The following is a 26,390-nucleotide window of genomic DNA, read 5'->3' as shown; positions in this document are numbered from 1 at the left end:
CAAATGATCATCTCAATTGATACAGAAAAAGTATTTGACAAAGTCCAACACACTTTCATGATAAAGCAGTCAATAAACTAGGAATGGAAGGGAATCCTTCAAAATAATAAAGGTTATATCTGAAAAACCCACAGCTAATATCATATACAATGGTGAATTTCTTAAAACTTTACCCCAAACATCAGAAAGAAGATAAGGACTTCTATTCAACACAGTAGTAGCCGTTGTAGTCACAGCAACTCGGCCAAAAATAAATCGCATCTGAACTGGAAAGGAAGAAGTAAAATCACCTCTGTTCACAGAAGACACGCTCTTACATGTAGCAAATTCTGAAGAATCCACAATAAAATGGTTACATCTCACTCCAGAATTCAGAGACATGGCAAGATACAAAATCAACACACGAAAATCAGCTGCATTGTTATCCACTAGCAATGAACATTCCGAAAGGATATTAAGAAAACAATTCTGGCTGGGTGCAGTGGCTCACGCCTGTAATCCCAGCACTTTGGGAGGCCAAGGTGGGTGGATCACCTGAGGTCAAGAGTTCGAGACCAGCCTGGCCAACATGGTGAAACCCCGTCTCTACTAAAAATACAAAAATCAGTCGGATGTGGTGGCACGCAGCTGTAATCCCAGCTACTTGGGAGGCTGAGGCAGGAGAATCTTTTGAACCCGGGAGGCGGAGGTTGCAGTGAGATTGTGCCACTGCACTGCACTGCACTCCAGCCTGGGTGACAGAGTGAGATTCTGTCTCAAAAAAAAAAAAAAAAAAAAAAAAAAAAGCATCAAAAAGAATTAAAAATACACAGGAATAAATTTAACGAAGGAGGCACAAGACTTAAACTTATGTATTGAAAACTATAAAACATTGCCAAAAGAATTAAAGAAGACATAAATAAATGGAAGGATATTCCATGTTGGGGATTGGGAGGCGTAGTTGTTAAGATGACAATACTGCCCAGCCTATCTACAGAGTTAATGCAAAATCCCTTTCAAAATCCCAGGGGTGTTTTTTGCAGAAATAGAAAAACCTAATTTGAAATTCAGGCCCCGCATGGTGGCTCAGGCCTGTAATCCCAGCACTTTGGAAGGCTGAAGCAGGCGGATCACCTGAGGCCAGGAGTTCGAGAACAGCCTGGCTAACATAGCGAAACCCCGTCTGTACCAAAAAATACAAAAATTATCCGGGTTGGGGGTTACGTGCGCCTGTAGTCCCAGCTACTCGGGAGACTGAGGTGGGAAAATCACCTAAGTCCGGGGAAGTCGAGGCTGCAGTGAGCCTTGATTGAGCCAATGCACTCCAGCCTGGGCGACAGAAAGAGACTCTGTCTCAAATAAATAAAAAAAAAAAAGTAAGTAAATAAATAATTAAATTAAATTAATGTGGGATCTCTCCTATAGGCTCTGGGAAGCCTGTGGCTTGAGATGTGGCCCCGCAGAGGAATGCGCATGCGCTGAGTCACCCAACGATTTGGGTTGGCGGAAAAGTAATGGCGGTTTTTGCCCTTCCTTTTTTTTTTTTTTTTTCCTTGAGACGGCGTCTCGCTCTGTCGCCCAGACTGCAGTGCAGTGGCGCCATCTTGGCTCACTGCAAGCTCCGCCTCCCGGGTTCACGCCGTTCTCCTGCCTCAGCCTCCCAAGTAGCTGGGACTACAGGCGCCCGCCACCACGCCCGGCTAATTTTTGTATTTTTGGAACCTTTTGTATTTTAGAACCTTGAAAACGTTATGTTAAGTGAAATAAGCCAGACATAAAAGGACAAATACTGTATGATTCCAGTTATATGAGGTACCCAGATTAGGCAGATTCACAGGGATGGAAAGTAAAATAGAGGTTGCCAGGGGCTGGGGTACAGAGGAAACAGGAAGTTACTGCTTGATGGGCACAGAGTTTCTGTTTGGGATGAAGAGAAAGCTCTGGAAATAGTGGTGAGTTACACAACATTGTGAATGTACTTAGTGCCACTGAGTTGTATACTTAAAAGTGGCTAAAATAGTGTATTTTATGTGTGTTTTACCACAATAAAACATTCTAAAAAATAGGAATAAAGTACTACAACACGGGTGTACTTTGAACCCACTATGCTGAGTGAAAGAGGCCCTTCACCAAAGACCACATATGGTATGATTTGATTTCTGTGAAATGCCCGGAACAGGCACATCTACGCAGACAGAAAGTAGATGAATGATTGCCATGGGCTGGATGAGGAGGAAGCGGGGAGTGACAGCTAATGGGTATGGGGTTTCTTTTTGCAGTGACAAAATGTTCTAAAATTAGGTAGGGGTGCTGGTTATACAGCTCTGTGCATGTCTTAAAAACCACCGAATTGTACACTTTTAAAGAGTGAATTCACTTTTTAAGAGTGATTTTTTTAATTTAAAAAATGTTTTAAACTATTTTCTGCATCCAACCAACCATTATTTTGTTTAATTTTTTATTTATTTATTTTTTTTGAGAAGAAGTCTTGCTCTGTCTCCCAGGCTAGAGTGCAGTGGCACGATCTCGGCTAACTGCAAGCTCCGCCTCCAGGTTCAAGCGATTCTCCTGCCTCAGCCTCCCGAGTAGCTGGGACTACAGGCACGTGCCACCACGCCCGGCTAATTTTTGTATTTTTAGTAGAGACGGGTTTTCACTATGTTGGCCAGGCTGGTCTTGAACTCCTGACCTTGTGATCTGCCTGCCTTGGCCTCCCAAAGTGCTGGGATTACAGGCGTGAGCCACTGCACTCAGCCTTTGTTTAAATATTTTTAATTTAATGTCTTTAAAAATTTTTTTCGAGACAAGATCTCACTCTGTTGCCCAGGCTGGAGTGCAGTAGTGCAATCACCATTCACGGCAGCCTTCATCACCCAGGCTGAAGCGATCCTCCTGCCTCAGCATCCCAAGTAGCTGGGATTAGAGGTGCATGCCACCGTGTCTGGCTAATTTTTGTATTTTTTTGTAGAGACAGGGTTTCACCATGTTGCCAGGCTGGTCTCCAATTCCTGGGCTCAAGCGATCCGCCCATCTTGGCCTTCCAAAGTGCTGAAATTACAGGCATGAGGCACCGTGCCCCGCCTTAAAGGATGATTTTTATTGTATGTAAATTATATATCAATAAAGTCATGAAAAATCAATCAGGGTAATTCACCATATTGACAGAATAAAGGAGAAAATGCATGATCATGCCATAGATGCAGAAATAGCATCTTGTGCAGATTTACACCGTTTCATTGTAAAACTAGGGATAATAGGAAGCTTTCTCAAACTAATAAAATGGCACCTAATAAAACTTACAGCTAGCATCCAAAATTTATGATAAAAAACTGAATTGTTCATCTATAAAATCAAGAACAAGGAAACAATGGCCATTTTTACTACATTTTTTGTTTGTTTGTTTGTTTTGTTTTGTTTGAGACTGGTGTCTCCCTCTGTCCCCCAGGCTGGAGTGCAGTGGCACAATCACTGTAACTTCAACCTCCTGGGCTCAAGCAGTCCTCCCACCTCAGCCTTCTGAGTAGTTGGAACTACAGGCACGTGCCATCATGCCTGGCTAATTTTTTAATTTTTTTGTGGAGAGAGACGAGGTCTCGCCATGTTGCCCAGGCTGGTCTCCAGCTCTTGAACTCAAGCTATCCTCCTGCCTCAGCCTCCCAAAGTGCAGAGACTACAGGCATGAGCCACGGCTCCAGCCCCACCACTTTTTAAAAAATTTATCACCTCAATAATTTTTCATTTCTTTGTGTTATAACCATTCCAGTTATAATCTTTTAGTTTTTTTAATGTATAATAAATTATTGTTGACTATAGTCACCCTACTGTGCTATCAAATACTAGATCTTATTCATCTAACTATATTTTTTACCCATTCTCTTCCCCGCTTCCCCCACTATTCTTCCCAGCTTTTGGTAACTGTGATTCTGCTCTCTATCTCCATGGGTTCAATTGTTTTAATTTTTAGCTCCCACAGATAAGTGACAGCATATGTGAAGTTTGTCTTCTTGTGCCTCACTTATTTCACTCAATATAATGTCCTTCATTTTCATCCATATTGTTGCAAATGACTGGATCTCATTTTATTTTATTTATTTATTAATTTATGTTTGAGATGGAGTCTCACTCTTGTTGGCCAGGCTGGAGTGCAGTGGCATGATCCCGGCTCACTGCAACCTCTGCCTTCCGGGTTCAAGCAATTCTCCTACCTCAGCCTCCTGAGTAGCTTGGGATTACAGGAGCACACCACCATGCCCGGCTAATTTTTGTATTTTTAGTAGAGACGGGGTTTCACCATGTTGGCCAGGCTGGTCTTGAACTCCTGACCTCAGGTGATCCACCTGCCTCAGCCTCCCTAGTGCTGGGATTACAGGCATGAGCCACTGTGCCTGGACACTTTTTTATGCCCTAATAGTGCTTCATTGTGTATATGCACCACATTTTCGTTATTCATTTGTTGAGGGACACTTAGATTGATTCTAAATCTCAGCTATTGTGAATAGTGCTACAATAAACATGGGCATGGTGATATCTCTTCGATATACTGATTTCTTTTTGGTATTTCCTTTCTTTTGGGTATATGCAGATGATTACTGAATCATATGGTAGTTCTATTTTTAGTTTTTTGAGGCAACTCAATACTCTTCTCCATAGAGGTTGTACTAACTTACATTCCCACCAACAGTGTATGAGGGTTCCCCTTTCTCTACATCTTTCCCAGCATTTTTTATTGCTTGTCTTTTGCACAAAAGACATTTTAACTGGGGCGAGATAATCTCTCACTGTAGTTTTAATTTTAATTCCTCTGATGATCAATGATGTTGAGCACCTTTACATAACCTGTTTGCCATCTGAAGGTCTTCTTCTGAGAAAAGTCTATTCAGATCTTTTGCCCATATTAATATCAGATAATTAGATTTTTCATGTTGAGTTGTTTAAGCTCCTTGTGTATTCTGAGTATTAATCCCTTGATAGATGGATCGTTTGCAAATATTTTCTCCCATTCTGTGGGTTTTATGTGCATTTTGTTGATTGTTTTCTGCTGTACAGAAGCTTTTTAAATTAATGTGAGTCCATTTGGTCATTTTTGCTTTGTTTGCCTGTGTTTGTGGGGTATTACTCAATAAATCTGTGCCCTATCTGTAACCCCAGCACTTTGGGAGGCCAAGGCGGGCAGATCACTTGAGGCCAGTAGACTGAGACCAGCCTGGCCAACATGGTGAAACCCCATCTCTACTAAAAATACAAAAATTAGCCAGGTGTGGTGGCGGGTGCCTGTAATCCCAACTACTCAGGAGGCTGAGGCAGGAGAATCACTTTAACTTGGGAGGTGGAGGCTGCAGTTAGCTGAGATCACACCACTGCACTTCAGCCTGGGTGAGAGAGCAAGACTCTGTCTCAGTAATAATAATAATAATACAGAAATCTGTGCCCAGACCAACGTCCTGGAGAACTTCCCCAGTGTTTTTGTTTTGTTTTGTTTTGTTTTTTAGTAGTCTTCCAGTTTCAGGTCTTAGATTTAACTTAATACATTTTGATTTGATTTTCATATATGGCAAGAGACAGGGGTCTAGTTTCATTCTTCTTTACATGGATATCCAGTTTTCCCAGCACCAGTTATTAAGACTTGCCTTTTCCCCAATGTATGTTCTTGGCACCTTTGTTAAAAATGAGTTCACTGTAGATGTATGGCTTTATTTTTGAGTTCTCTATTCTGTTCCATTAATCTATGTATCTGTTTTATGTGGGTACCATGATGTTTTCTTCACTATAGCTTTGTAATATAATTTAAAGTCAGGTAATGTGATTCCTTTAGTTTTGTTCTTTTTGCTCAGGATGAGTTTGGTTATTCTGTGTCATTTGTGGTTCCATATGAATTTTAGGATTATTTTTTCTATTTCTGTGAAGGATGTCATTGTTATTTTGATAGTGAATCTGTAGATTGCTTTGGGTAATATGGAAATTTTAACAATATTGATTCTTCCAATCCATGAATATGGAATATCTTTCCATTTTGTGTGTGTCCTCTTTGATTTCTTGTATCAATGTTTTACAGTTTTCATTGCAGAAATCTTTCACATCTTTGGTTAAGTTTATTTCTAGGTATTTTATTTTATTTGTAGTTATTGTTAGGTGGGATTAATTTCTTTATTTCTTTTTCAGCTTGCTCTGTTGGCATATAGAAATGCTACTGATTTTTGTATGTTGATTTTGTTGATTGGCATTGATCAACAAAGTTGCAGTTGTTGATCCTGCAACTTTACTGAATTTGTTTATCAGTTCTAACAGTTTTTTGGTGGAATCTTTAGGTTTTTACAAATAAAAGATCATATAATCTGGAAATAAGATAGTTTGACTTCCTTCTTTCCAATTTGCATGTCTTTATTTCTTTGTCTTGTTTGATTGCTCTGGCTAGGACTTCCAGCACTATGTTGAATAGCAGTGGTCAAAGTGGGCATCCTTGTGGTGTTCCAGAGCTTAGAGGAAAGACTTTCAGTTTTTCCCCTTCAGTATGAGACTAGCTGTGGGTCTGTTGTGTATGGCTTTTATTGTGTTGTGGTATGTTCCTTCTATACACAGTTTTTTGAGGGTTTTTATCATGAAGGGATGTTGAACTTTATCAAATACTTTTTCGGCATCAATTAAAATCATCATATGTTTTCTGTCCTTCATTCTGTTGATATGATGTATCACATTGATTGATTTGCATATGTTGAACCTACCTTGCATCCCTGGTATCAATCCCTCTTGGTCGTGATGAATGATATTATTAATATGTTGCTGAATTAGGTTTGCTAGTATTTTGTTGTGGATTTTTGCATAAATGTTCATCAAAGATATTGGCCTGAAGTTTTTTTTCTTTTGTTCTTTTTTAAAATGTGCCTTTGTCTGGCTTGGTATCAAGGTAATATTGACCTTGTAGGATGAGTTTGGAAGTATCCCCTCCTCCTCTATTTTTCGGAATAGTTTGAACAGGATTGGTATTAGTTATTTAAATATTTGGTAAAATTCAGCAGTGAAGCCTTCAGGTCCTGGGCTTTTCTTTGCTGGGAGACTTTTGATTATGGCTTTGATTTCATTATTTGTTATTGGTCTGTTCAGGTTTTGGATTTCTTCGTGGTTCAATCACAGTAGGTTGAATATGTCTAGGAATTTATCCACTTCTAGGTTTTCCAATTTATTAGCAACATATAGTTTTCATAGAAGTCTCTAGTGAGCCTTTGAATCTCTGCAGTATCCGTTGTAATGCCTCCTTTTACATTTTTGATTTTATCTATTTGAGTCTTTTTTCTTTTTTTCTTAGTCTGGCTAAAGGTTTGTCAATTTTGTTTATCTTTTCAAAAAACAAACTTTTTTGTTTTTTTGATTTTTTTTTCATTTCAATTTCATTTATTTCTGCTCTGATCTTTATTATTTGTTTTCTTCTGATTTTGGGTTTGACTTGCTCTTGCTCTTCTCGTTCTTTCTTTTCTTTTCTTTTCTTTTTTTTTTTTTTGAGACTGATTCTCACTCTGTCACCCAGGCTGGAGTGCAGTGGTGCCATCTCCGCTCACTGCAACCTCTGCCTCCTGGGTTCGAGCAATTCTCCTGCCTCAGCCTCCTGAGTAGCTGGGATTACAGGTGCCTGGCACCACACCCAGCTAATTTTTTGTATTTTTGGTAGAGACAGGGTTTCAATATGTTGGCCAGGCTGGTCTTGAACTCCTGACCTCAGGCAATCCACCCGTCTCAGCCTCGCAAAGTGCTGGGATTACAGGCATGAGCCACCGTGTCTGGCTCGCTCTTCTAGTTCTTTAAGATGCATTGTTAGGTGGTTTATTTGAAGTTTTTCTACTTTCTTTCTTTTTTTTTTTTTTGAGACAGAGTCTCAATCTGTTGCCCAGGATGGAGTGCAGTGGTACAATCTTGGCTCACTGCAACCTCTGCCTCCTAGGTTCAAGAGATTCTCATGTCTCGGCCTCCCGAGTAGCTGGGATTAGAGGCGTGTGCCACCCCGCCCTGCTAAATTTTGTATTTTTATTTATGTATTTATTTAGGAGACAGAGTCTTGCTCTGTCACCCAGGCTGGAGTGCAATGGCACAATCTCAGCTCACTGCAACCTCTGCCTCCTGGGTTCAAGCGATTCTCCCACCTCAGCCCCCTGACTAGCTGGGACTACAGGCACCCGCCACCACGCCCAGCTAATTTTTGTATTTTTAGTAGAGACAGGGTTTTACCATATTGACCAGGCTGGTCTTGAACTCCTGACCTTGTGATCCGCCCACCTCAGCCTCCCAAAGTGCTGGGATTACAGGCGTGAGCCACCGCGCCTGGCCTGTAATCTTTAAAGCTCAATAGAAATGTAAGATCTTGCTATTGTTATGCGATTATAAAATCTTCCATTCCTTGCTTTTTCCTTGGTTGCTGGCCTAGAAACTAAATCAATTCTGTTCTCTTTTTATTTTTTAAAAATAATCTCGAACATGTGAAATTGCTGATATTTTAATATATTGCTGATGTTTCATCTATTCCAATGATAGCTTCCTCTGGTTTCTTCTAATAGTTAAAACTCTATCATGCCTATAATCCCAGCACTTTGGGAGGTCAAGGCGGGCAGATCACCTGAGGTCAGAAGTTTGAGACCAGCCTGGCCAACATGGCAAAACCCTGTCTCCACTTAAAAGATGAAAATTGGCAGAAGAATCGCTTGAACCCGGGAGACCTTGGTTGCAGTGAACCAAGATTACACCACTGTACTCCAGTCTGGGCAACAAAGCGAGACTCAGAAAAAAAAAAAAAAAAATATATATATATATATATATATATACACACACACATATCAAAGCAATATATTTGTATAGTGAAACCTCAGACAGTGCCACTAAGTGAATGATAATATAAAACTCATTTCTTATTTTGCTATGATGTTAGGTTCTCAACAATCATTCCGCCTGCCGGTTTACCTTGGTCTTTTTTCCCATTGAGATTGGTTTCCCTTCAATGTCTGGTGATTCTTCATTGTTCACATTTAATAGTGACACGTGAAGAAGGAGAATGAGTCTGTGTTATCATTAGTGAAAGGCTCATCTAGATGGTGATTCTTCATTGTTCACATTTAATAGTAACACATGAAGGAGAATGAGTCTGTGTTATCATTAGTGAAAGGCTTGTCTAGGTGGTGATTCTTCACTGTTCACATTTAATAGTAACACATGAAGGAGAATGAGTCTGTGTTATCATTAGTGAAAGGCTCGTCTAGAGGTTTTGCTTCGGGGAGTCGATGGGGTTTCCGCATGTTAGTAAGTGATGCCTTTGGTCTGGATGGTTTCCTTTCTCTGGAGAAAAACTTCTCCTCTCCTCTCTGGAAGGCAGGTGCTTGCTTGTTGGTTGTTGGTGTTCTACTCACTGGTTACCCGAGGGGTGGGGTGCGGGTATCGGTGAGGGAGGATAATGAGGGTTGACTGTCAATGTACAGATTTTAATTGACCCTCCTGTTTTCTGACGCCTGCCTCACTTCTCTGCCCCTCACCCCCAGGAAGGTCCACAGATGATGCTCCTTCTCACGGATGCGAGGCCATCAAATCACTTTTTGTCTCCGCTGCTCTCTCTCCATCGTGGATAGCCATCATGGTTTCTCAGGAGGGAAAGGACACAACTGGGTCAGTATTTCATCTACCATCTTTAACTTAGAAGCTTCTTCTTCCAACTAAAGCTAGAATAGCAAAGCTTGAGAAAGGGTTTTGAAAATATTTAGTAACTCAAGTTTTTGGGATGATTTGAACATCTTAAGGCACTAAGTTACTGGGTTTTCTGAAAATGGTGATGGGGAATCATTAATTAATTAATTAATTAATCTCTGCTTTGTTTTAAATATATTGCACCAGGTTTGTGTGTTAGAATTCACACTCAAAAAGTACAGGTTTAATTTTGATATATTTTCTTTGAAGAAACAGCTTAACTGCTCTTCAATGCTGTACTTAGGATGTGGCCAAATCTTTATTTGAGACAAAATGTATTATTTCTCTCTATGTAAATTAAGATGTTGTACTTTGAAAAATCATTCCTTTGGGAATTTTTAGATCTTTCTCAGTTTTCTTGAACCTTTTGTGTAAGAGCAATGACCTTATATTTGTCACATTGTTCCTATTAAACACTTAGCTGTGGGCATGAAAGAAACGGGCAGTTCTGTTACAAGAAAAAGGTGGAGAAGGTAGTATCACTCTTACTCTTTCATGGATGGGCAAACAGGTTCAGGAATTTCCCAGAACTGAGGTTTTCTATCTTGTAATTGGGTGTTCCTTGTCTCACAACATGCACTTCGTCCTTCCGTATGAATCTCTTTGCTCAGGCTGACTCTGAATGTCAGCTCTCACATGCTAAGCACACATTAATTTCTCTTATCCTTTATTCCCACCTAGTGTGTGGGTGGTTTTGAGAGGATCCTGTACGGTATGGTCCTCAGGTGCTTGGCAAAATGGGTCCACCCCCTCCCGGGCAACCCTGGCTCTAGGCCCTCTTCCATGTCCTGGCCTTCCCCAGCAGTCCCCTGGAGCCCTCTGGCGACCAAAACTCCACAGTGAAGCGCCGCCTGGAGTGGTGGCCGGTGAAGGGTTCCCAGTTCGGGACACGTTATTCCTCTTCTGTAAAAACTGCACCACTTTCAGCTAGACTCTCAGGCAAAGGCACAGAAAATTACCTGATTAGATTCATGATCTTTTAGAGGTTTCCTATCGCTGAGGTCATCTGAGCCAGCAGTTTTCAAAATGAGTTGACAGCTTCATATCCTAAAATGTTGCATTTAAATTCCAGTTAAAAATAGTTTAACTACTGTATTTTTCCATTCTAAGACAGATTTTTTCATGCTTTGCTTTTTCTGGAGTTGGCATGCATCTTATAGTTGACACACTTCATTTCATATGATGGGATCTCTTCTGTTCTGGAAAATTATCAATACATTTGTGATGAATATGGTTTAATAGCATCTCAGAATGTAAAACATCCAGGTGGCAATCATTACCTCTTCTACAATATTTAGGTGAAGAAGGTCATATTTCTTTCTTTTTTAAGTCAAATTATATCTAGCAGAAACTCCCATATATCAAGATGTGGAAGATTCCAATTCACGGAGGTTCCTCGTCATATTCTGTGCCAGACGCTGGAGGCCGGTATGGTGGGACTTCATGCTCCGCACCTTCCTGTCTCACTGCTTTTCCTGTGACTGCCAATTGCTGGCCCTTTACTCTGAAGGGGGTTAGAGGACGACCGCCCCTGGCATTGGGGAGGGGATACTCCTCACAGCACAGGAAGTGGCAAGAAAGCAGCCGACAAATGCTGGAACCTTGGCCACACCAACCACATCTGGGGAATTGCATGTGACTAGGGCCAAGCCCGTTAGGAATGCTCCTCTTCTGGGAACATCTCTCCAGTATCTTCGTTTTGATTTCCCATTGGCTAGTCCAGCTTACCCCCTTAGATTATTCTAGATCTCCCCAGAAAATACCTGGGTGAGAGTTATCCAGGCAAATTCTCTTTTCCTCCTTTTAACCCTAAAGGCTATATTGGGTGTATGTGTGCACGTGTGTGTGCGTGTGCGTGTGTGTTGTGCGTGTGTGTGCACGTGTGTGCGTGCGCCGTGCGTGTGTGTGCTCGTGTGTGTGTGCGCTCATGCGTGCATGGGTGTGTGTGTGTTACAGAGAGATCTAATCTGCAGAAGCACAGCTTCTGGGAAAAGGGAAAAGGGCTGCTTTATTATTTCCTGATGCCTCCAAAGCACACACAAAGAAGATATAAGTTAGTACTTGCTCTAATATTCCATCTGTAACATTGAGCATTTAAAAGTCATAATAATACATTTAAATACCATGCCCATACAAGTGCATTTAAAATGTAGCATTAATGAAACAATTAAATGTCCCAACTTAACCTGTCTTCTTGCAAGCCACGAAATAAATTTCTCCCACTATCTCTATGTGTATGTTTACCATTTGTGCAAATTTACCACTGAAAAGAGATTGTAGACAATTTTTATTTTGATAGCAGTCCACTCGTGTAAAATTACACACAAAAATACTACTATAACCCATGTGTATTGCCAGATCCAATTAAATGTAAACCAAGGCCCATTTGTTCATGCATGTGTTTTTATGATTTTGTCTGTTGTTTCTCTGACTTACATATTTATAATACAGAATGTGAGAAGAGTGAGCTCTTTGTAGTTATTTAGCTTTAAGGCATAGAAAACTGTTTTAGAACCTTTAAAAAGCAATTGCAGATTTTTTTTTAAAGTCTCTTGAAATTACAAGTCCTTTTTAAAAATTATTATTCTTTGAAACTACTTTTCTGTATACATCAAGATTTATCAATAGCATATGAACAAAATAAAACGGGAAAGGATGGTAATGGCCACCTCATATTGCTTATTTCTTTTATAATAACTAAGTCATATAAATGGAGCTCACAAAAATATTTATATTAATAAAATTATAATTTATCATTGGTAATGTCTGAGTTTTTCTTGTACATTTTTATGTAGCAAGAAAAAAATTTTTACTGTTAAAAATGGTTTTTAAAAAATCGCAGCAAGCCTAAGCCCCTTCATTTTATGAATACAATAACCTGAGGCTCATCAGGGCTGGTGACTCACACAGGCGCACACTCAGCATTGCTGGATGTCGGCTCAGGATCCAGAATGCATTTGAACGATTCACGCTAAATTAATAAACGCACTTTAAGATAAGCCCATATTAATCCCAAAGTAACTAAACTTGTGGAATTTGTAAAAGAAGATGTTTATGAACGAGGACATGGCATTTCCACATTACTTCTGATTCTCCCCTTTCTAAAAGCAGAATCTACGGTCTCTATTTTCCCGTTGCGAGATTTCAGCGGAGAGCCTGGTGGCACTTACAGCAGACATCACAGATGCCTCAGCGTTTCGGATGAGGACAGTAAAGACCTTCCTTGCTTCATAAAACCTTCGTTTTCCAGGGGAGAAAACACAGGTTGAGTCTAAACCCAGTCCTCCTGTTGAAATATTTTAATGACGCTGAGAGAGGCTGTTGCGTTTGGCAGGTGCGTGTGGAGCTGTGTGGCCCTGCACTGAAGCCCTGCAGTCCTGACTTGAGTGGAGCTACAGGAGAATTATGTTAATGTGTTTGCACTACTCGCTCAGTTGTAAAAAGTTACAAATATATTTAATGAGGGTAAAATAGTTTAACAATGTTTACACACCTATTTTAGTTATTACATTCTCTAAGCTATTTTTATCCTCACAACCATGAAAGCACTCCGCCATCTCCATTTCAGAAAGTAGACAATAACTGAAAAAAAACTGTCTACTTTTTTAAAACATGATTTACTTCATTATGAAAGTTCATAGTTTGTGTAATTAATACCTGTTTGTGGTCTGCGTTCAGTGGGTGTTGGCATCTGCACACCATCGTGGGTCCACCGTTGTGGTGAAATCACACACAGTGGTCTCACTGCCCTAAACATCCAGGGCTCTCTGCCCATCCATCCTTTCCTCTCCCCAACCCCTGTCGACCACTGATTATCTTACTATCTATGTAATTTTCCCTTTTCCAAAATGTCACGTAATTACATAGATATTTTACTCTCTATGTAGTTTTTCCTTTTCCAAAATGTCACATAATTGGAATCATACAGTATGTAGCCTTTTTGGCTTCTTTCACTTAGTAATGTGCATTTTGGGTCCCTGTATGCCTTTTCATGACTTGATAGCTCATTTCTTTTCTCACTGAATGATATTCCATTGTCTGTAGGTACCAGAATTTATTTCTCAATTCACCTACTGAAGGACATGTTGGTCACCTCGTTTCTGGTAATTCTGAATAAAGCTTCTATGTAGGTGCCAGCCCTACAGGGTTTGTGGTTTTTTTTCTCCCCATGTGCAGAGATGAGAGATTGTAGAAAAAGAGACACAAGACAAAGAGATAAAAGAAAAGACAGCTGGGACCGGGGGACCACTACCACCAAGACGCAGAGACCAGTAGTGGCCCCGAATGCCAGGCTGTGCTGTTATTTATTGGATACAAAGCAAAAGGGGCAGGGTAAAGACTGTGAGTCATCCAACTGATTGATAAGGTCACAGAGTCACGTGTCCACCAGACAGGGGGCCCTTCCCTGTTTGGCAGCCGAGTCAGAGAGACAGAGAGGACAGCTTATGCCATTATTTTTTCTATGCTCTTTTCAGAAAGATCAAAGACTTTAATACTTTCACTAATTTGCTACTGCTATCTAGAAGGCAGAGCCAGGTGTGCAGAGTGGAACATGAGAGTGGACCAGGAGCGTGACCACTGAAGCACAGCATCACAGGGAGACAGTTAGGCCTCCGGATAACTGCAGGCGGGCCTGACTCATGTCAGGCCCTCCACAAAAGGTGGAGGAGTAGAGTCTTCTCTAAACTCCCCCGGGGAAAGGGAGACTCCCTTTCCCAGTCTGCTAGGTAGCGGGTGTTTTTCCTTGACACTGACGCTACCACTAGACCACAGTCCGCTTGGCAACGGGCGTCTTCCCAGGCACTGGCGTTACCGCTAGACCAAGGAGCCCTCTGGTGGCCCGGTCCGGGCACAACAGAAGGCTCGCACCCTTGTCTTCTGGTCACTCCTCACTATGTCCCCTCAGCTCCTATCTCTGTATGGCCTGGCTTTTCCTGGGTTATGATTATAGAGCAAGGGTTATTATAATATTGGAATAAAGAGTAATTGCTACAAACTAATGATGAATGATATTCATAGATAATCATGTCTATGATCTAGATCTAGTATAACTCTTGTTATTTTACATATTTTATTACACTGGAACAGCTCGTGCCCTCGGTCTCTTACATCGGCACCTGGGTGGCTTGCTGCCCACATTTCTATAAACATTTGTGTGCAAGTTTGTGTGTGGATATAACTCTTCAACTCCATTGGGTAAATAATGAGGAGCACAATTGTTAAATCTTATGACAAGACTATGTGAGCTTTGTAAAAACTGCCAAACTGTCTTCCAAAGTGGCTGTGCCATTTTGCATTCCCACAGCAATGAATGAGAGTTCTCATTGCTCCACATCCTCACCAGCATTTGGTGCTTTCATTCTTGTGGATTTTGGCCATTCTAACAGGTGTGTAGTGGTATCTTATTGCGTCTTAATTGGCAATTCCTAATAACATTATATACAGCATCTTTTCATATACTTAGTTTCCATCTGCAGATCTGTTCAGCTTTTGCCCAGTTTTGTTTGTTTTCTCATTGTTGAGTTTTAAGAGTTCTTTGTGTATTTCAGATATGAATCCTTAGATATATTTTGCAAATATTTTCTCACAGTCTGTGATTTATCTTTTTATTCTCTTAACAGTATCTTTTGAAAACAAAAGTTTTTCATGTTAATGAAATTAAACTTCCCAATTTTTTTCTTTGTGGATCATGCTTTTGGTGTTGTATCTGAAAAAAAAAAAAAAACACCAAATCCAAAGTTATCTAGATTTTTTTTCCTTATGTTATCTTCTAGAAGTTTGAAAATTTTACATTTCATATATTGGTCTAATATCTACTTTGCATTAACTTTTGTAAAAAGTGTAAGGTCTGTTACATATTCTTTTTTTTTTTGCATGTGGATGCCCACTTTTTCCAGAACCATTTGTTAAAAAGACTCTCCTTTCTCCATTAAATTGCTTTTGCTCCTTTGTCAGAAATCAGTTGGCTGCATTTCATTCTGTTTCTGGGTTCTCTGTTCTGTTTCACTGACGTATGTGTATGTGCCTTCTGTTTTGCCTTCAATTTAAAAAAATATCTAAATATCTACTTGCTACCTCAATTTGCTGATGAATTCTCATTTGTAAACAGAAAAGCATAAATTAAAGCCTGAGTATCTTTTGGGGTAGATGTTGCATTGAATACAATGAGCAGAATGAGTTATAATCTTAAAGTGAATATAAAAATTTGACCATAGTGGTAACAGATTTGTGCACTGGTGACATCAATGACAGAGTCCATTGCAATATTGCTTCCTCCCGTAGGCTCAGCTCTGCTTCACACCAGGTAACTACCAGTCCCTTTTGTGCTTCATTCAAGGATTTCTGTGGGGTGGAAAGCAGAAATATCATGAGCTCAGTGGAGAGAGAGAAGGCAGTTTTCCAGGCTGGGAGCAGTCAGATCTCCAGTGGGTCCCAGCACTGCTCTGTAGCAATGCCTAGAAGGTGATGGAAACAGGGTGAACATGAGGTGGGTGCTGGCCCCGGGGTTCCCAGTGTTACCAGGTTCCCATGGTCTATAAGACGCCCGGAAATGAGATCTTCTGGGCTTTGGGGGCCCCTGTGGAATTGGAAAATAAGGAAGTGAGCAGTGACAATCTAGACTGGTTATTAGAGGTGCATCTCCCATTTTTCAGAAGCCAAGGAGCCCTTGATTAGTGAAATTGTGGCCCCGCAACAATGGTGGAGTGGAGTGTCCTGCCATTCTGGAGGGGAGATGGCTCAGGGTCAAGACTGAACTCATTAGAAAATACAAGAAGTTTTTTTGTTTTTTTTTTCTATCTGAGTTTGTGAATGAAGAGCTACACTGCTGTGAAATGTGCAGATCATTGGCTACTGTTTCTCATGTGCATTCCAGGAGTATCAAGTCCAAAATGAAGCTCTTCAAACCATCTGGGAAGAGAAAACAGCATGACAAGGAAAGGTGTGTTTGTCTGATCCCAGGAATCAATATAAACATCAATGATAACCCCACCTATTTTTTTAAATGTATGATTTGGATGAAACAAGAGAAAGAAAGTGATTGTTGCTGAGTCCCTGCTGCAGTCCTGACACAGCTCTCCTTATTTTGTTGATGCTCATGAGGGCCCTGATGTCCGAGGAAGAAGGTTCCCGTCCAGCTCTGCCCCTGGTGTGTCACATGCTGGCCTTGTCAACGCACATGAGAACCTGACAGGGTGAGTGTTATAACCCAATTATAGAAAAGGAAACTGGCTCTAAAGTGTTTAGCATCTTGCCCAAGTTCTGACACTTAGCAGAGGCCTGAGTTTAAATACAGCCTCGTCTTGCTCTTCGACAGCCTCAGCACCACATGCCCTGGGTGGCCCACGCAGTGAGTCACTGACAGCCCTCGTGGTTGGCCCGTGGCACAGCATGGAGCGAAATGGTCCAGTGACCTTTTCAGACACTTGGGCAATTCGTGGTATAGTGTATGCGGTCACTCCCAGTGAGTCCTATTGTTCAGTTTAATAGAATATCTAATTCTATGTTTATTCTGAATAAAGGGAAATTTCTTGTGGTTTTTAAGAATATGAAGCATATCTATTTTGCCTACAAGTTGGAAGTTCCGATACTGTGGGAAGCATAAGTGCAGGTTATAATGATGGGTCTTTTATAAGACTGAATTCACATCAAACTGAATCAGTAACTCCAGCTGTATGAACAGGGTGAAACATTAAACATTTAATGAAAACAATTCCTTTCTTAGGTCACAGCAAGGACTAAATATGTCCAATTATCATGCCCACTAAGAAGATGTATTGTTATATTTGCAGTTAATCACTCATTTACTTCAAAGGGTGTTTATTAATTGTCTGCTCTGGGCATAACATTAATTGGAAGCAGTGTGTTCACATGGAAACAAAACTTACCTGAGACTCTAAGTCACAACTTTCCATGACCAGCACACGTTTCTAATTTGAAATACATATCTAAAGCTTCAAATGCATAAATAGGTATCCCAATCTAGAACTAAGTCAATAGTTGCTTTGAATTAATTGTTTAAATTATCCTGGGAATCGGAAAGATATGTCTCCATGAAACAATAAAGGCTGTGTTAGAATTAGTAAACTTTAGAATACCACTTTAATCCTAATATATAAACACACAACCTAGGCACACTGTTTAAATACATCTGCAACCTACTATTTTTAGATTTAAGAAAATCATTAAACCTTAAATTTGGAAAAGATTCCAGTGTTAGACCTCTAGACTATGAAACTTGAATGTTTTTCTAAACTTTTTGAGTTTTATCCAGAAATACAGATTTTCCTGGCACTGACAACTGCAAGAAATTTCACTTGGAGTCTCCACATAGTCAACCATGTGATGTTAACATCAGTGTAATAGATACTATCACAAACATCCTGTGACTTTTATATATTTTTTATACTTTAAGTTCTGGGATACATGAGCAGAACGTGCAGGTTTGTTACACAGCTATACACGTGCCATGGTAGTTTGCTGCACCCATCAACGCATCATCTACATTAGGTGTTTCTCCTAATGCTATCCCTCTCCTAGGCCCCCACCCGCCCTGACAGGTCCCAGTGTGTGATGTTCTCCTCCCTGTGTCCATACGTTCTCATTGTTCAATTCCCACTTATGAGTGAGAACGTGTGGTGTTTGGTTTTCTGTTCCTGTGTTAGTTTGCTGAGAATGATGGTTTCCAGTGTCATCCATGTCCCTGCAAAGGACATGAACTCATCCTTTTTTATGGCTGCATAGTATTCCGTGGTTTATATGTGCCACATTTCTTTATCTAGTCTATCACTGATGGGCATTTGGGTTGGTTCCAAGTCTTTGCTGTTGTGAATAGTGCTGCAATAAACATACGTGTGCGTGTGTCTTTATAGTAGAATGATTTATAATCCTTTGGGTATATACCCAGTAACGGGATTGCTGGGTCAAATGGTATTTCTGTTTCTAGATCCCTGAGGAATTGCCACACTGACTTCCACAAGGGTTGAACTAATTTACGCTCCCACCGACAGTGTAAAATCGTTCCTATGTCTCCACATCCTCTCCAGCACCTGTTGTTTCCTGACTTTTTAATGATTGTCATTCTAACTGGTGTGAGATGGTATCTCACTGAGGGTTTGATTTGCATTTCTCTAGTGACCAGTGATGATGAGCTTTTGTTCATGTATTTTTCGGCCACATAAATGTCTTCTTCTGAGAAGTGTCTGTTCATGTCCTTTGCTCACTTTTTGATGGGGTTGTTTTTTTCTTGTAAATTTGTTTAAGTTCATTGTAGATTCTGGATATTAGCCCTTTGTCTGATGGATAGATTGCAAAAATTTTCTCCCATTCTGTAGGTTGCCTGTTCACTCTGATGGTAGTTTCTTTTGCTGTGCAGAAGCTCTTTAGTTTAATTAGATCCCATTTGTCAATTTTGGCTTTTGTTGCCATTGCTTTTGGTGTTTTAGTTGTGAAGTCCTTGCCCATGCCTATGTCCTGAATGGTATTGCCTAGGTTTTCTTCTAGGGTTTTTATGGTTTTAGGTCTAACATTTAAGTCTGTAATCCATCTTGAGTTAATTTTTGTGAAAGGTGTAGGGAAGGGGTCCAGTTTCAGTTTTCTGCATGTGGCTAGCCAGGTTTCCCAACACCATTTATTAAATATGGAATCCTTTTCCCATTGCTTGTTTTTGTCAGGGTTGTCAGACATCCTAAACTTTTTAATTTAAGAATTTACATTTTTTAAAGTAACTGACAATCATTTAAAAATCCATGACTTAAAAAATAATAATTCCTCCTATGTTTTCAACCAAGAGAAGTGAAAATCTGTTTACACAAAGGCCTGAATATAAGTATTCATAACAACTTTCTTCTTAATAGCCAAATATTTTTAAAATAGTCTATCACTGCAGAATAGATAAACAAGCTGTAATATATTCCTGCAGTGGTTACTGCCCAACGTAAGAAGAATGACATACACACTGGAAACCACATGGACATAGCTCAAAGGCATTAAAATATATGAAAGAAACCAGGTATAAGATAATTTACTGTATGATTCCATTTATATCAAATGCTTTTCTTTCTTTCTTTCTTTCTTTTTTTTTTTTGACAACATCTCACTCTGTCACCAAGGCCGGAGTGCAGTGATGTGATCACAGATCACCGCAGCCTTGACCTCCCAGGCTCAGGTGATTCTTCAGCCTCCTGAGTAGCTGGGACCACAGGTGTGTGCCACCACACCTGGCTAAGTTTTTGTGTGTGTGTATTTTTTTTTGAGACAGGGTTTTGCTATGTTACCCAAACTCCTTGTTCAAGTGATCCTCCCTTCTCAGTCTAGTGCTAGGATTACAGCCATGAGTCACCACACGTGGCCTGTATCAAATTCTCAGACAAAACCAGAGTGAAAGAAAGCAACTGCCAGGAGCTGTGGTGGAGGGGGCACTGACTACAGCAGCATGCAAGGGAATTTTCGGGGTAATGAAATGTATTTCAATGGTAGTGTTGTGTACATGACTATATATATTTGTCAAAATGCATTCATTTGTACACTTAAAATTACTAAATTTTATTATATGTAAATTAAACTCAATCAGACAATAAAAAATAAACTTTTGATCCTGAAAAAATACCTACATACACACAAACTACCTCTGAAACAAACTACTTTTTCAGAATTTCTAATTTAAATATTCAGAAATATGAATGACGACAATGAATTTTAACAAGGCTTGCATAATTCAATTCTGTTTTGGATCATGCCTGAGAGGCATATTAGCTGCTGGACTTATGTGGACTTCCTTACCTCCTTTGCATATGAAAAAATAGGAGGTTGAGACAGAAACAAGATATGTAACTAATGTACAATGAAACTTTCTACTGCCCAGGAAATGAGGCTTTCTATTGCCCAATGAATTGTGCCTGGCAGCACAATTCACTGCTTCACAATTGATCATTCTTTTTACCCTCAAAGCATCCTTGAAATGATTGACTCAACCATGAGAGAAACTGTAAATATTCTCAGATACAAACTCACAGTACCAGCTTCACAGAACACCTGCAGGTGCAAGTAACTAAAAATCCAGCTCAATTTGACTTTAATAGGAAGGCAATTTATTGACTCAGGTGGGTAGTTCAGAAGCAGGCCAGGCTTCAGGGTGAATCTGAGCACAGAAGCTCATGGATGCTACCCAGGACTCAGTCTCTTCCCAATTTTCTGCTCTGCCTTCAGTGAAGTCAGAATCATTCTGAGTGTGGCAAAATCTCCAGGAACAATTTCTGAGGCTTCATTCTTCATCAAAGAGGGAGCATGAACAAGCACACTCTTAGCACAACGTGTATTTGACTCTAATTGGAACAACACAGGCCCTTGCCCATCCCCAAGTCCATTAGGGGGACCAAGGGAGTGCTGTGTGGCACCTGGCATGAGCCTCAGTTATGCACCCACCTTGGAACCAGTAACTGTGACATAGGGTGAGACGGTGCTGGTTAGGTTAAGTCAACCAGCACTCACCCCATGTTTCAAACCATGTGACTGAATAACTCAGGGCTCTGTTAGGAAGGAGAAAGGTGGATGCTTCTTGAATAGCACCCAACACTCAACTACAATTTGATTTAACAGGAACCCGGAGGCCTTGCCCATAGAAATCTCTCACAGTTGCTTGGAGAGAGAACACTCAGTACAAAAATCTTATGGCAGCAACCCTGTGGCCTCAAGGGCACCACGGACTTGGTGTGGGGGGTGGGGAAGGGAGGGTGGGGAAGGGCTCAGTGTCTTCTGAAGATGAAGCAGAAGAATAGATGGCACTGCCTTAGCAGAGTGGAAAATGTTTAACCCCAAGAGATGCCTACAGAGGCAGCTGAGCCACACCACAGACTCCTAGAAGGATTTGTGTTAGGGTTCCCAAGTGTCTAGATAAGCAGAGGAGATGGTGAGGCAGACACAGAGGGTCGGTTCAAAGCACATTGGGAAGAGTGTGATCCCAAGACCCCTCAGTCCACACTGGCAGTCAAATACTCCTCCCTGACTTTGGAAAAAGAAACAATTTATTTTCTTCAGACATTGAAACAGGACTTTTCTAAGCTCCAGGACACTGGGTAATGCTGCTTATGCAAAGAGAGGATTTAGTGAAAGCCAATTTACTGAGCAGGGAGATCCACAGACTCTTTCTCCCTCTTGGCTCCCAGAATGCTGGGGTCAGACTTGCAGTTAGGAGACTGGTGACCTCTTTTTGGAGAGGATCTGCAGATGCCAACATTTCAGGGTTTCCTCAGCTCCAGGAGTGCCAGGCTCCTGTGCATTCTTCCTTTGGGGAAGCAAAAGAAGACTCCATCTGTGCTTTTGGCCCTGGTGTTTCCGATGTGGCGTCTCACACAGGAGTTCAGCTCCTCTCAGAATAGTGGACCCAGGATTGTTTGTAAAGACCTACCAATAGCTCAATGTCCATGCACGGGGTAAGAGCACAGCGTCCACAGAGAATTTCCTGGGGCCCAGAACTGGTGCTGGGGCCCATAGTGGAAAACCTCAACCCATTACCTGGGAGTGCTCTTGGGAACCAGCACTTTCCTGGGACAGGAAGAGGTGACAAACCCGTGGCAACACCCGCCCACCACAACACCTGAGTGCACACCTGCCCACCACAACACCCGCCCACCACAACACCTGAGTCCACACCTGCCCACCACAACACCCACCCACCACAACACCCAAGTCAACACCCACCCACCAGAATACCTGAGTCCACACCCGCCCACCACAACACCCACCCACCACAACACCAGCAGCAATACCCGCCCACCACACTTGAGGAGGCTTGGGCAATCACCACCCCAGGCCCTGGGGCCACACTGAGGGGAAGCTGAGGCCTGAACTCTCCATCCTGGCTCTCCTTGTGTTGGTCTGAGCCCAGGAGAAGGTCATGGAGAGAGAAGGCCAGGTGTGCTCTTGGACAGTCACTGAGACTCTCACAGGAGGGGGCATGCAGGGGAAGGGGCTGTGGGGCCAGGGGTGTGAGGAGGTCCCAGAGTCACACATCGCATCAGGAGGAGGTGAAGCTCCTGGGGCCCGGGCCTGCTGGCCTCCTCTGAGCTGGTGCTTGGGGAGGAAAAAATATCAAAGTAAGTTGTGTTGATGGTTCCATCGTCATGCAGGGTTGGAGTAATGACCAAGCTGCCCAGCAGTTTAAGTGTTTGTTAATCGCCTTCTGGGGACAGGAGCAGGTTAACTGAGTGCGTTTGAGGGACAAAAACAAACAGAGCATTTATTTTTATAATTCATAAAGCCAAGACTGCTAAATGAATGCCCATTGAAAACACGATGGGAATTTAAACAGCCTTCGGAAGGAACCCCCCGGTCTCTGTATTCATACACGTCAGGCTGTCTGCGCGTCGGTGCGGGAGCAAATATTCCTCCCAACTGGTTTTCTGCCACGTCTGAGGGCTTTGAAGATGCTGAGGTCCTTCGGTATGTCCATGGCTCACAAAGGCCCCATTTGGTGGCATTGGACGCAGGTGCAGCCACCTGTGCCTTTATTCAGGCTCCTGCTAAAACAGACAGGGCACAGCTGCTGACTGCTCCTCCTCAACTTTTTTCAGGATGCTGGGGGAAGCACAGGTGCTTCTGCTGTGACTGATGTGGCAACCATCCCAGAGGTGCCTCCTCCGCCCGCCACACCCCACAGACCTGAGAGGCCTTGACTGGAGCAGGCCCTGCCCATACCTTGGTTTTGGACTTCATGCCTCCAGAGCTGTGAGAGAAGAAACTTCGATTGCTTTAAGCCCCTGGGTTTCTGGTAACTGACTACAGCAGGTGTGGGAAGCCAGCATCCTTCCACATTGGTGCAGAGGATTCTGAGATGTCCAGGTAGACTTGGCTTTTTACCAGGGTGCAATTGAATTGAGATATTGTTTAGTACAAAGTTTAATTTTAAACATTTTGTGGAGTACATCAATTTTTTAACCTGATTATAGTAAACTCTTTGCCTAATAATAGGTCATGAAGAGTTCTCCTTATATTTTCTTCTAAAATGTTTACACTTTTGTAGTTTTCATTTTAGATCTGTGATTAATTTCAGTTAAGTATTCATAAGATGTGAGGTTTAGATTGCAGATATTTGCACATGCCCGTCAACATGATTCATAACCGTTTGTTGGAAAGACTCCTTCCCTCCATTGACTCCTTTTGCATATTTGGCATGTTTGTGTTCTGGACACTGTATTCTGTTTCAAGGATCTATACGTTTGCTACTCTGCAAATGCCACCGTCTTGATGACTGCAGATTTATAGTAAGTCTTAAAATAAAGTAGTTTTAATTTTATGTTTTCTCCAACTTTGTTCTTCTTCAGTATCAAGTTGCATATTCTCTGTCTTTTGCCTTTCCATATAAAGTTTAGAATCAGCTCGGTTTAAACATTTTTGTGGGATTTTAATTGGAATTGCATTAAACTACAGATCAATTTGGGGAGAGCTGATGTATTTACCATGTTGGGTCTTTCAATCTATGAACATGTTGTTTCTCCATTTATTTATACATACATACATATATGCAAAAATTGTCTTCATAGGCCTTTTGTAGTAACTTGGAGATCCTGTACATGTTTGGAAAGATTCATACCTAAATGTTTCATTGTTTGGACCTGTTATACAAAGGCATTTTTTTAAAAATTGAGTCTCCAATTATACATTGCTATTATGGAAAAATATGATTGGCTTTCTGTGTAAATGTAGAAATATGATTTGTTGATCATAAATTCTACTTTGCTAAATTCATTCATTATTTCTGAGAGTTATTTATTTAGTTTTTGTGTTTCTTGGGATTTTCTGTGTGTAAAATCATATCATCTACAACTAAGGACACTGCTGTTTTCTCTCCAATCGATATGCATTTTATTTCTTTTTCTTGCCTTGTACTGACTGGGATTTTAAGTGTGATGTCCAATAGGATTAGAAAATCTGGGCATTCCTATCTTCTGCCTGATCTCACTGAGAAAGCATGAGTCCCTCACTGTTGAGTGTGATGCCAGCCATAGACCTTCTGCTGATGCCCTGTTCAGGTTGGAGAAGTTCTCCTCTAATCTTTGTTGCTGAGTTTTTATCATAAATTGATATTGCTTTGTCAACTGCCTTTTGGCATCAATTGATATTATCATGTCATTTTTATTCTTTAAACTGTTAATATGATGTATTGCATTAGTCGATTTTACTTTTTAAGCTATCAAACCACCCTTGTATTCCTGGAGTAAATAGCACCACTTGACTCTAGCATGGTACTCTTTACTCTTTTTGTTTATTGCCAGATTTAATTTGGTAACATTTTAATGAGGACTGTTATGTCTATATTCATGAAGAGTATTGATCTGTAGCTTTCTTTATTTGAATGCTCTTTGTCTGCATTTGGTATCCTGATGACTTGCCCTCATTAAATAATTTGGGGAGTCCTCCTCTTCTATTTTTTGAAGACATTATGTAGAACTGATGGCATTTCTTTGTGAAATATTTATTAGAATTTCTTAGCCAAAAAAATGGGCCTGGAGATTTCTTTGTTAAAAGGTTTGGGAATACAAATAACCCTCTGAGGGTATTGCTTTCACATGGGGTGAGTTTGTGTTTTCTGAAGAATCCATCCATTTTACCTGAGTGTTGAGTTCATGCGTATGGAGTTGTCATATTATTCCCTGTTTATCCCTTAGTGTCTGCAGTGTCTATAATGATGACCCATTTTTCTTTTTCAATGTTGGTAAACTGTGTCTCCCTCCTTTCCTTTTTTATTCAATGGTATTGTTAGAAGTTCACCAATTTTATTCAAATTTAATCAAAGAATTAGGTTTGGTGTCATTCATTTTTCTATTGTATTTTAAAATAATTTTGTTGTTTTTTGATCTTACCTTTATTATTTCCCTCCTCCTGCTTGGTTTTGATTCATTTTGGTTTCCTTTTTCTACCTTTTAAAAAGTCGAAACCTATATTATTGAGAACTTTCTATCTTTTTAGTATAATCTTTATTAATAGAGCAGTGTTACCACCTCACTGTGGACTTTGTCTATTTCTCTTTTTGGGTTTTTAAATTTTTGTTTCAAGTATTTTAGAGTTCTGGCATTTGGTGAATTCACATTTAGGATTGTTGTTTTCTTGACCCTTTTGTCGTTATTTTTTTCTTCTCTTTATCCCTGGTGATTTTGTTTGCTTTAAAGCCTACTTTGCCTGATACTAACGTGGCTTATCCCACTGTCTTCGATGAGGGTTTGCATGGCGTTTGCTTCACTTTTTGCCTTTTGATTTTCATTCTATCTCTATCATTATATTTGGGGTGATTTAATTTTACACAGTGCATCACTGTCTAGGAAATAAAATGTACATAGTTAACTTTTCACACTTTGCCTGGAACCCATATTTGCTAGTTGGAATTTGTGAATCCATCTTCATGTAGGTCTCCTTCACCTGCCCCTCCAGTGGCAGGAGAGTTACAAGCTAGGTCTGCACACTGAGTCTCCACGAGAAGATACTCTCATTTAAAACATTCCTTTCTCATGTTTTTCTCTGTTGTTAAGATTGGGTAATTTCCATTAACCTATATTCAAATCCACAGACTCTTTGTTCCATTCTGATATTTCTTTACTGTCTTCTATAATCCCATCCAGTGAGGTTTTTTTCAAAAAAAACTTATTGCCCCTCCATTCTAAGACATCCATTTGGTTTATATTTACATCTTCTAGTTCCTTCCTGAG

General features: G+C 40.7%; 1 long non-coding RNA gene across 1 annotated transcript; it reads left to right on the top strand.

Moving 5' to 3' along the window:
- The first annotated feature begins 298 nt into the window (after window positions 1-298).
- On the top strand, window positions 299-24,434 carry LOC129397533 (uncharacterized). The gene is made up of 5 exons (XR_010111489.1): window positions 299-1,931; window positions 9,492-9,615; window positions 12,805-16,633; window positions 16,795-16,886; window positions 23,262-24,434. It is a non-coding gene; the product is annotated as an uncharacterized LOC129397533 (long non-coding RNA).
- Window positions 24,435-26,390: the final 1,956 nt, after the last annotated feature.

The sequence above is a fragment of the Pan paniscus genome, chromosome 2, assembly GCF_029289425.2.
Source record: "Pan paniscus chromosome 2, NHGRI_mPanPan1-v2.0_pri, whole genome shotgun sequence".
Lineage (NCBI taxonomy): Eukaryota > Metazoa > Chordata > Mammalia > Primates > Hominidae > Pan > Pan paniscus.
Note: the sequence above shows the minus strand (reverse complement) of the source record. Positions and strands in the feature narration are given on the sequence as shown.